The following is an 11942-nucleotide window of genomic DNA, read 5'->3' as shown; positions in this document are numbered from 1 at the left end:
ACGTTTATTCTTGCTTATTAAGTAATATTTTTATTATTTTATTTCATGTGTATGAGCATATTGCCTACATTTATGTAAGTGTACCCACGTCCTTCAATGCCAGCAAAGATCAGAAAAGGGTGTCAGATCCCCTGGAACTGACGTTACGAATGGTTGTTAACCACCATGTGGGTGCTAGGAACCAACCCAGGTCCTCTGCAAGAGCCTGTGCTTTTAACATAGCTCCAAACCTATTCTTGCTTTTTAGTAATTGCATCTCACTTCTGGGACTGCAATCACCCATTCCCACAGTATAACACCAAGCACCATTTTACACACACACACACACACACACACACACACACACGCACATCATTGTCTATAACTTAAATAAATGTACCTAAATTTTATTTGACTCTGTGAATTCCTAAATGTTATTAATCCTTATGGTTCCAATCTTCATTTATTCAGATAAGTCAATGACTTGGAGTTTGACAACATATCATGACTTCTAAAACCATTCAAATCAGGTTCAAATTCAGAGATTACCAATCTAACAAGTAATGGTAGAATTATAAACGACTGTACTTATTGCTATGTCACCTAGAACAGAGAGCAAGAAACACCGGACCTAGAAAGCAGCTTGCATAACTTATGAGTTCTTCTGTTTACAAAGTACTTTCACAAGGCCGGCTCTCCCATTGGCCTGGCCACAGCAGTGTCAGGACTGGGACACCAAGGCATGCTCAGGGGACAGGCAGTAGGTTTGCTGGTGCTAAGTTTTTGAAAATACCTTGACACCACTGGTGGGACACAGTGGGTAAGAAAAGTGGACAGTGGGCACGAACTCACATCCCAGGGTTTGTGGTACTGGAGGCAATTATGACACTAGTGGCACATGGTAGCCTTGGCATCTGCACTGCTCACCAGGGAGGGAGTGGAGCCTGGCTCTGGTCCCCACGAGAGAGGCTGGCCCTTGCAGTAGGGGCACTTGCCAGCACTGACTGTGCATGGCTTACACAGGACACAGTGCTGGTGGCAAGGCCATAGGACAGTACCATGAGCCTGCTCCCGGCAGGCCACAAACTGCTTGGCACGGAGTTGGACGATTTCCACATCCACGGCCTCCAGATCCAGGAACAGTTGGCTCTGCAAGGAATGCAGCTTAGGGAGAGGGATATAGCTGGTGTCACCCAAGCTCCACAGCCCCAGCAGTGAGGACAAGCCTAGGCCCTCAAGTTCTTCCTGCAGCCACTGGGCCTCCACCTCCTTCTTCTGCAGGGCCAGCTGTTGGTTACCGTCTGTCACATGAGCTTGCTTCTTAGCCTCCTGGCCTCTCTCTGCCAGGCATCACAGGCCTGCTTCACTTGTTACCAAGACTTCCTGATCTTCCTCTTGGCCTCATCTAACTGCCACTTGACCAGTGCCAGCTTGGCACAGTTTGGACTTATTTTCAAGGAAGCCAAGGGGCTGGAGTTCAGAATGGGGGATGGGGTAGGAGAGACACTGCCAGAGACAAAGTCCCAAATGCTTCTAAGGACAACGTTCAAACCAAACTGCTCTAAGAGGAAGCTGCAAAGCCCAGCATAGGGGCTACAACCAGAGGGGTGGTGGCTGCTTGGGAGAAGGGGGGGCATCATTACCTAGAAAACTAGGGATTGGGAGAGCGAGCTGAGTGGGGAAGTGGACAGAACAAGGTAGAGTGCAGGGATGGAGAGTGTGGAGAGTGAGAGGGGCACGGAGCCCAGGATCGCAGCAGGTGCTGAGCCTCCAGAGACCTGGGGCCTGTCAGGCCAAGGTCCTGCAGATCTGCTCTTCCCGATCTTTATCTAAGAAGGTGATATTTATGTCACTAAGAAGAAACTCTAAGGCAACACCTAGGACCACCTCCACAGGGTTGCTAGCAGGGCCCAGCGGAGGAGCTCGAGCAGGGACGGTAAGCAGAGCAGTGGACTCCAGAGGAGCTACCTGAGGGAGTGGTTGAGGCCAGGCTGGATACCACACTGGACCTTACGCTGGGAGCCAGTGGGCGAGAACACAGTGAGGTGGTTTCTCTCAGTGACCAGTAAAGCAAAAAATGGGGACAATTGACATTATCTGATAGACAATAGATAAAAAAAAGTCACATGATATCAAATAAGTGCCCAGTAAAGTGGAGGACGGTGTACAGGAGAAAAAAATACAACAAAAAATTAAGGCTGGAGCTCCCACAGCTGCCAGATAAGGGAAGGTGAACTGCAAGGTCACCATGTAGTCAAGAATCCAAACCATATGAAAACCAGTTTTACAAAAAGATCTTTGCATACTTGGGTGTGGTCTTCCAAATAACACAGGACATTAACCTCCAGAGGGAGAGTGATTCTTCCCACTTTAAATTATCCACTTTGTTTTACTATTTTACTACTCACTTTGGGAATCTGCCTGTGTTGCCCAGGCTGGCTTCAAGCTCCTAGGTTCAATCAATTGTCCTGCTTTAGTCTCCCAAGTACCTGAGGCTATTGGAACCATACCTAGCCCATCTTCATTTTTGACTCCAAGTAATCCTTTCTAATTTCCTGAAATATGTATTGTTCCATCCTTTAAAAAATTGATAGTTCATATATTTACTTGGTTCACTGGTAAATTCTACAAACATTTAAAGAATTAATGATAATCCTTATGAAACACTTCAAAGTTGAAGAAGAGCAAACTCTTCTAAACTCATTACATGGGGTCAGCACTACAGCCATATCACAGACAAAGACACTGTAAGAAAAGGAAACTTTGGTTCCGGTATTTATGAATATAGATGCAGAAAATCACAATGAAATCCTAGAAAATCAAATTCACCAACAGAGCAAAACAATTGTATACTATGGCCACTAGAATTTATCACTGGGATATAAGGATGGTTAAAGAAAGAGACACCAGAGGAAGACACCAGAAGGTGGAAGGATCGCCCATGCTCATGGATTGGAAGAATTAATATTGTGAAAATGACCATCCTACCAAAAGCCATTTATAGATTCAATGTAATGCCAATCAAAATCTCCATGACATTCTTCACAGAATTAGAAAAAAAATCCCAAAATTCATGTGGAAGCACAAAAGACTCTGGATAGCCAAAGCAACCCTGAGTACAAAGAGCAACACTAACGGGATTACTATACCAGATTTAAAGCTCTATTACGGAGCTACAGTAATAAAAACAGCATGTTACTGGCATAAAAATAGACACAGATCATTGGAACATAATTGAAGACCCAAACATGAGTACATGCAATTTCAGTCACCTGATATTTGACAAAGAGGCCAAGAACATTCATTGGAGGAAAGACAGACTCTTCAGCAAATGGTGCTGGCAAAACTGGATCTCCACCTGTAGAAGAATGAAACTAAACCCCTATCTTTCACCTTGCACAAAAGTCAACTCCAAGTGGATCAAAGACCTCAGTGTGAAGCCTGAAACTCTGAAACTGTTAGAAGAAAACATTGGCAAACACCTACAAGATATAGGTGTAGGAAAGGACTTTCTAAACCAGATATCAATTGCTCAGGAATTAAGGTCAAGAATCAATAAGCAGGACCTCATTAAACTAAAAACCTTCTGTATAGCAAAAGAAACAACCAAGGAAGTGAAGAGAAAACCCACAGAGTAGGAAAAAAAATCTCCAGCAGTGACACATCTGACAGAGGTTTAACATCCAGAATATACAAAAACCTCAAAAAACAGAGGATCAAGAAAACAAGTGGCCCAATTAAAAGATGAGCTAAGGATCTGAATAGTGAGTTCTGAAAAGAAGGAATAAGGACTACGAAACATCTTTAAAAGTGTTCGACATCGTTAGTAATTAGGGACATGAAAATTCAAACCACTTTAAGATTTCATCTTACCCCAGTCAGACTGGCTAAGATCAAGAGAACACATGATACCAAATGCTGAGGAGGATGTGGGGAAAGGGAAACACTCATCCACTGCTGGTGGGATTGCAAACTCATGCAATCTCTGTGGAAAGCAGTGTGGAGAACTCTTAAAAGCTGAAAATGAACCTACCATTTGACCCGGTTGTACCACTCCTTGGCATGCACCCAAAAGATTCATCCTATTGCAGAGACACTTGTACAACCATGTTTGTTGCTGCTCTTCTCACAATAGCTAAGAGTTGGAAGCAACCTCAGTGTTCCTCAACTGATGAGTGGATAATGAAAATGTGGTACATTTACACAATGGACTTCTACTCAACAATAAAGAAATATAAAATCATGAAATTTGCAGGTAAACAGATGGAACTAGAAACTGTTATACTAAGTGAAGTAACACAGACTCAAAAAAACAAATGACATATGTTCTCCCTCATATCTGGATCCTAGCACCAAATCCTTATATGTGAGTATGTATCCAGATGTAACTGCAGGAACCAGGATAATGGAAAGGAACCAGGGAGGTAAAGGGAAGAAGGAACCTGAGTGAGGAACAGTAAGAGAAAGGTGTTACTAAGGGAGAAATTGATAAAATGAGGGTATTTAAATGGAGGGGGAGGGAGAGTTATACAAGGAACTTTGAGGATAAAGGGAAAGAAGTAGCTCGAGAGGTGGGACCATAGGAGACTGGTATTATCAGAGGAGAAATGGAGAAAATGGGGATACTTTAAATGGAGAAGACATGGAGGAAGGGTTAGACGGGGAGAGAAAGAGGAGAGAGGTAAATAATGCCTGGCTAGTGTAAATAACCAGAGGAAATCATACTCATCCGACAGTCTAATGACAAATCACATATACAATATTTCCACATGAGTCCATGTGTGTAGCCAAAGGCCACATAACAAGAAACAATGCCAAACAGGAGAAACCTTCCTTTGAGTTGCTGGCCAGGGTAGTCCAAGAGACTCCCATAATTACACAGGCTATCGCCACAGCCCTTGGTCACCTCCCAGGACTTGAAGGTAAGATCCTATTGCTGAAGACAGAACAAACTTCAAACAGAATTTGGAGTGATGGAGCTGGAACTGTCTTGGAAGCCACTTCTGAGGGCTAGCTCTCCTAGCTTTGGAGAGCACTACGCAAGCTGCTAAAGGAGAACTCCAATCCTTAGTCCAACACCAGCCTCAAGGCAAATAACTATATCAATGACCTGCACAGCAAACAACATTGGTGCAGTAGTGGCACTTTTACCTTGGGGGTAATCACCAACTACCTAATTGGACATAAAGCTGACTCAATGGGAAGAAACTCATGTGTGGTACTGTAAACACAGCCAAATACATATGGCTGGAGAGGTCATAGATCTTAGAGAAAACCCCAAGACTGTCACATCCCTAGACTAATTTCTTACTATGTGAAAAGTATGTATCCTTATATTTACAGAAAAATTAAAATCCAAGTCACCACTCATTAAAGAAGCTTCTTTTGTATCAGACAGAGACTATTACAGGGTACCACAGTGGTCACACATGGACATTGTCTATGAAATGCCCAAATCTAAGTGGCACATCTACAATGCAAACTCTATACCTAAAGCTCATGGAACATAGACTGAGCAGTAAAGACAACACTAGTGAATATCTCAAATTCTCATTAATGAAGCTCCCTCATTGGACAGAGGCCTAGGAACACAGAAGGTCACAAATGGCCAAAGCATAGTGATTAAGAGTCTGCAGAATGCTGGTCCTCAGACAGGACTCCTATATTAAACTTCACCCATCAAAATCTCAGGGACCATTGTGGAAGAGGAGGCAGAAAGATTGTTAAGAGCCAGGGAGGAGGTGCATGACCATATGGAAATAGAGTCCTATGAGTTTCTGGGACCCTGGTCATATGAACCTACAGCAATGGTGACAGCATGCACAAGACCTATGCAAACTCAAGCAGACAAAAACCCAGCATAGAACTGGGGAAATGGACAGCAGACCCCAATCTCAGCTGGAGAAATACTGGCAACTGATTACTCCTGGGTGAGGAAAAGCTGATCTTCCTAAAGGGAGGGATTCTAGATAAGCTGACCAGACCTCAGTGGATGAACTTGCACTGAGGAACATCTGGGGACACTAAAATGACACACTAGGCCTTAACACAAAGGTTGTATGAATTCCAGTGGGGGTATAGGAGTGTTCCAGTAGGAAAGGGATTGTAAAGATAATTAAGATTGATTGAGATGTTCTATATGAAATATACAAAAGCTCAATAAAAAAAAAAAAAAAACCTGGTCAAAAGCCAATGACGAGCCAGGAATGGTAGTGCATGCCTTTAACCCCAGCACTCAGAAGGCAGGGATATGTGGATCTCTGTGAAATAGAGGCCAGTCTGGTCTATATAGTGAGTTCTAGGCTGACTACAGTGGAGACCAAAAACAACAACAGCAAAAAAAGCCTACGACTAGGTGAGCAGGGGAACTTACTACTGCTGTTTTGATAAACAGGTTGTCAAATTGCCTTCTAAATATTCATTTTGACATCCACAAATGAGTGCTGCTATCAGACTTGGTCAGAGAAGCTTCTTTTTGGAGTGAGCAGTAGTCAATGAAGAGACTCATAACTGTCATAGTTCTGAGAATCAGGGCCTATTGAGTGCTCATCCCTAAGAAGTATACTTATATCACCTCCTTCAAGGCTCAGGAAACATTGCAGAAGAGAGGGGCAGGAAGAATATAAGAATGAGAGAATGGGAGGCCATGCTGTGAAAAGCTGATTTCTGAACATAACATGACGGCTACACCTATGATCTGACAGCAACAGTGGCTACCTGTACAAGAACTGCATAGGACAACGCCCATCAACATTCCATCGTGGATGGGAGGGGTCTTATAAGGCTCATCCCTCCCTGAGGAGTTATAAGTGGTGAATGCCTGCTGAGGGAAGGACTTTCCTATAGCTCAGTGGGGTAGCCACTGGTAATATGCTCTTGCTCAACTAAATACCTGCTAACCTGTGCTCATGGAGACAATCCTAACGAAATGTAGTGGATTACAAACAAGAAAGAAGAAAATAGGAGGGGGACTTGACGGAAAGAAGAGCAGGTTCAGAGGTGGGTAAGAGGATAAGAAAGGATGATGGAAGAATATGATGGAGGTGATATAGGTGTCCTGCTTAGGAATGAGCACTCAATAGACTCTGATTCTCAGAACTATGACAGATATGAATCTCTTCATTGACTACTGCCCAGTGCAAAAATATGTACATTATATATGTATGAGATTGTGATGGGACTGTGTGAAATTAAAGTTTCTGCACAGTCAAGAAAACTATCAACAACTCACAGAATGGGTGAAAATCTTTGCCAGCTTTACATCAGACAAGGAACTAATATCCAGAATATACAAAGAACTGCAAAATTTAAATGACAAAGAAAATTACCAAATGGGCCAACAAATTGAAAAGACACTTATCAGAAAAAGAAATACAAATGGCCAACAACTATTTGAAAAGTATTAAACATCCCTACTCATCAGAGACATGCAAATTAAAACTACTTTGAGATATCACCTCACTCCAGTCAAAATGGCTTTCAAGAAATCCAACAACAAATGTGGGAGAGGATGTGGAGAAAGAGAAACTCTTATTTACTGCTGGTGGGAGTGTAAATTAGTATAACCATTATGTAAATCAGTTTGAAGATGCCTTGAGAAATTGAAAACAGAGCTACCATATGACCCAACTATCTCACTCCTGGGCATACATTCAGAGAATTCTGTATCCTACTGTGGAGATGGAAGCATTCCAGTGCTTACTGCTGCTCTTCACTATAGCAAGGAAATGGAAGCAACCTGGTTGTCTATAAACAGGTGATTGGATAATGAAAGTCTGGCACATATACAAGATGGGATATTCAGCTCTAGTAAAATAAAATCACAAAATGAATGGACTTAGAATGTATAATATTAAGTGAGTTCACCCAGTCACAGAAAGTAAAACACCCCATTTTTTCCCATAAGCGGAGCCTAGTCTATAATGTGTACATGTATATTTGTAAACAAATGTGTGGATATAGCATATTTATAAAGGAGAACAAGAAAAAGTGATTTTAAAAATACTTTATTTATTATTTTTATTTTATATGTATGAATGCATTGCCTGCATGTATGTGAGTGTACTCATGGTCATGCAATGCCCACAGAGGTCAGAGGATGGCATTGGATCCCTTGGAATTGGAGTTACAGATGGTTGTTAGCCATCATGTGGGTACTGGGAATCGAACCCAGGTCTTCTGCAAGAGCAGCCAGTGCTCTTAACCACTAAGCCAACTCTCCAGCTGCAAAAGGGTGATTTTTTTTTAAAGCATCATTTTGGGGGACTTTTCATGGTGGATATGTGAGTACAATTTTCTGGGTTTTTGCAGTAGCAAGAACCATTCCTGTATTCCAGGAACACAGCATATGTTATCCAATTGAGGCAACAATTATAAAAACTGGGACTTCTTTTTAATTCCATTGACCATTAGTGCACTAGGAATTAGAAATGACTAACCATTGAGTGCATTTTTCACATTGACCTACTTTTGAAGAGTAATTTGTTTGTTGTTAAATGTTTCAAACTGGGTGTGGTGGCACATGCCTTTCATCCCAGCACTGAGGAGGCAGAAGCAGGAAGATCTCTCTGAGTTCAAGGCTAGCCTAGTCTACATAGCAAGTTCCAGGCCAGCTGGGGCTACAGGAAGACCCTGTCTTAAAAAGACCAAAAAAAAAATTTTTTTTTCTTTGTTTCATAACCTGCAATTTTTCCCCTTTTTTCTTCTGTTTAAAACTGTACCAAGCAATTCTATCATAGTATTATTTAATATGTAGATTGTATTGCTGTCCAAAACATAAAGTATGTTTTTTAAAAATATGGGAACAAATGACAGAAAAAAATCTATGAAAAAAATTTAAATTAAACCTGTAGTTTACTCCATACAGAGATAGATTCAAAATGTATTAGACACTTGAATTTAAGATACAAAATTTTATAATTCCTAAAATACATAGTGGAAAATATTCATAACATTGATTTTAGTAATGATTCTTAGACATGACACCAAAAAAACAGGCAACAACATGAAAACCAGTAAGGGGGCCGTTGGGAGCCTAGGGAGGCAGGAGCCCTCAAGGGCAAACTCCTGCACTAACGTGCCTTCAGTGTCTCCTTTCCTATGGTTTCAGCTAAAACCATTTTGGGAAAAATCAGCTTAGTGTGCTAAGGGCCTTCCGAGAAAAAATGAACAAAAGGTACCATGTCTATTCATTCTTGCATAGCCCTGCCGCAACCCTGTGGCTAGGCTATCCGATTAGAATGTGTGCTAACCAAGAAGGGAGACAAAAAGACCACAATGCAAAGGGCAGGTAATGAAGGGCATGTAAGGCAATGCCCTTACTGTGCTTGGGGCTCAGGCTTTAGATTTGAATCCAGAGTCAGTGCCGGTACAAGTAGACAGTGCTTCCTGTCTGAGAACCTCAGTGTCCAACTCTATGCTTGAGTGTCCACCAACATTAGCATACCAAGATGCACTTCTGTTCTCCATCTTTATGATGCAAGCTAAGCATGGCCAGAAATATCTTGCTGTGCCACATTAACCTTTTGAGCGTGTGCCCCATGAGTTAATCATGCCCAGGAATGTGTCCACCATCTTTCCTCCTTCAATTATAACCTTAAACTGAGCACACTCCAGAACGCACATCATAAACTGAGAATTCTTTGGGATGTCTGTGCCCTAAAGTACACTCTTAGGTTAGGTTTAGGCTGACTGCATGAGAGTCTCACACTCCCTTTGTTCAAAGAGGACACCGCTGTTGGAAATTTTCCAGTGCTCTCCTTACCAGCTCCAGGCAGTCCTCCTTCAATTATAACCTTAAACTGAGCACACTCCAGAACGCACATCATAAACTGAGAATTCTTTGGGATGTCTGTGCCCTAAAGTACACTCTTAGGTTAGGTTTAGGCTGACTGCATGAGAGTCTCAGACTCCCTTTGTTCAAAGAGGACACTGCTGTTGGAAATTTTCCAGTGCTCTCCTTACCAGCTCCAGGCAGTAAGCCTGCCTCCATTCCATTTCACTCTGGTTGTGCTTATTGGCTTTGCACTAGCCAAGAGAAGAATCATTGTCCTTAGTTAAAAGAGCTCATCCAAGAAAAACCAAAGGAAATGGTTAATTCATTGTGTGAACCTAACCAAAAAGGCAGCCTACAACAATGGGAATTAATATTTGCAAATCATGTGTCTGATGAGCTAATGTCCAAAATACATAAGAAACTCCTACAACTAATTAATAAAATATTAACAATAGAAACAGTGTATATTTTAAAATAAGCAAAGGCCTTTAATAGAAACTTCTCTAACGAAGGCGTTCAAATGGCCAGTAGACTTATGGAGACATGTGCTCACCAGCTTTAATCATGAGAGAAATGGAAATCAAAACCACAATGAAATCTTAGTTTGACCTTATTAGGATGGGTATTATCAAAATTCAGATCACAGTAAGTGGTGCAAAGGTGTAAAGACACTGGAGCCTGTGTACAATGGTGGGAATATAAAATAGTGCAGTCACGATGGAAAACACTATGAAATTCCCCTAAAAGTTTAGAAGTATGGTATCATCCAGCTATCCCAGTCGCAGGTATTTATCCAAAAGCATTGAATTGAGATCTTGATGAGACATTATCGCCCCACATTCCTTGCAGCTCTATTCAAAACAGCCAAGATATGGAAACAACCCAAATATCCGTCAACAGATGAAACACAGTGTGACTTATGCATATAATGGAACACTCAGCCTTACCATGCAGGGCACTCTTCATATGTGACACTGTGTGTGAATTCCGATGATATTATGTCAACAGACATGTCAGTCACAAAAGAACAAATGCTGAATGATTCCACTAACATGAGATACTCAGATGCAGAAGAGGGGAATAAAATAGTGGCTGCTGGGGATGAGGAAGACAGAGAAACGACTGCTTTTATGAGGAGACAAAGTTGTAAAAGCCAAAGCAAATTAAGTCCCAGAGAAGTGCTGTACAATAATACATATGCACAGTCAGTTGTTTATATTCTTGTTTCATATTCTGTCAGCCACTCCCAGGTTGAAGTTACACGGAAAAACTGTCTTATTGAATATGTACAGGCTTTCACTCATCATTCTTCCTTAAACAATGTGTGCTGCAACTATTTCCAGAGTGTTTGCACTGTCCTGGGTATTGCACATAATCTTAGAGACGATTTAAAGTGTAAAAAGATGGTGAACAGGTGATAAAAACACAAAATCATTTTATAAAAGGGACTTGTACATATATAGAATTCCACTGGAGTCCTAGAACCAATCCCTTTAGTATCCAGCAATAACAATACTGCATTGTACACTTAAAGTTTGTTGACAAGGGCCTAGAGAGATTGCTCAACAGTTAGGAGAACTGACTGCTCTTCCATAGGATCTGGGTTCAGTTCCCAGAATCCACATGGTGGCTAACAACCATTTGTAAGTCCAGTTCCAGGGATTCCAAGAACGTCTTCTGGCATCCACAACCCTTACATGATAGACATGGGTGTACTTACATACACGCAGGCAAGATACATGTAAAATAAAAATAAATTAATTAAAAAATTTAAAACTGTCATACTGAATTTTTTATATCAATAAAAGTAAATAAAGGTATTGAAAATGAAATTAATCAGTTTGATCAAATTAGCATTTAAAGAACTAACACCTTAACAATAACAAAACACACTATCAGGACATTGAATATCCACCAGAATATAGCATTAGTGTCAGTCCATTAAAGAATACTGCCTTTGGAGCTGGAGAGATGGCTCAGTGGTTTCAGAGTACTGACTACTCTTGCAGAGGACCCAGGTTTGATTCCCAGCACCCACATGATGGCTAACAACCATCTAAAATTCCAGTTCCAGGAGAATTTGATGTGTTCTTCTGACCTCCCTGAACACTGCATGACATGGATGCACTGACACACACACAGGCAATACACTCATACACACACACACACACACACACACACACACACA

The 11942-nt window shown here is 41.5% G+C and overlaps 1 pseudogene; it reads right to left on the bottom strand.

The window, feature by feature from the left end:
- Positions 1-867: 867 nt before the first annotated feature.
- On the bottom strand, positions 868-9803 carry LOC103725926 (annotated as a pseudogene).
- Positions 9804-11942: the final 2139 nt, after the last annotated feature.

The sequence above is a fragment of the Nannospalax galili genome, unplaced genomic scaffold, assembly GCF_000622305.1.
Source record: "Nannospalax galili isolate Female #2095 unplaced genomic scaffold, S.galili_v1.0 scaffold3409, whole genome shotgun sequence".
Taxonomy (NCBI): Eukaryota; Metazoa; Chordata; class Mammalia; order Rodentia; family Spalacidae; genus Nannospalax; species Nannospalax galili.
This window is presented reverse-complemented; position numbering and strand designations above follow the sequence as displayed.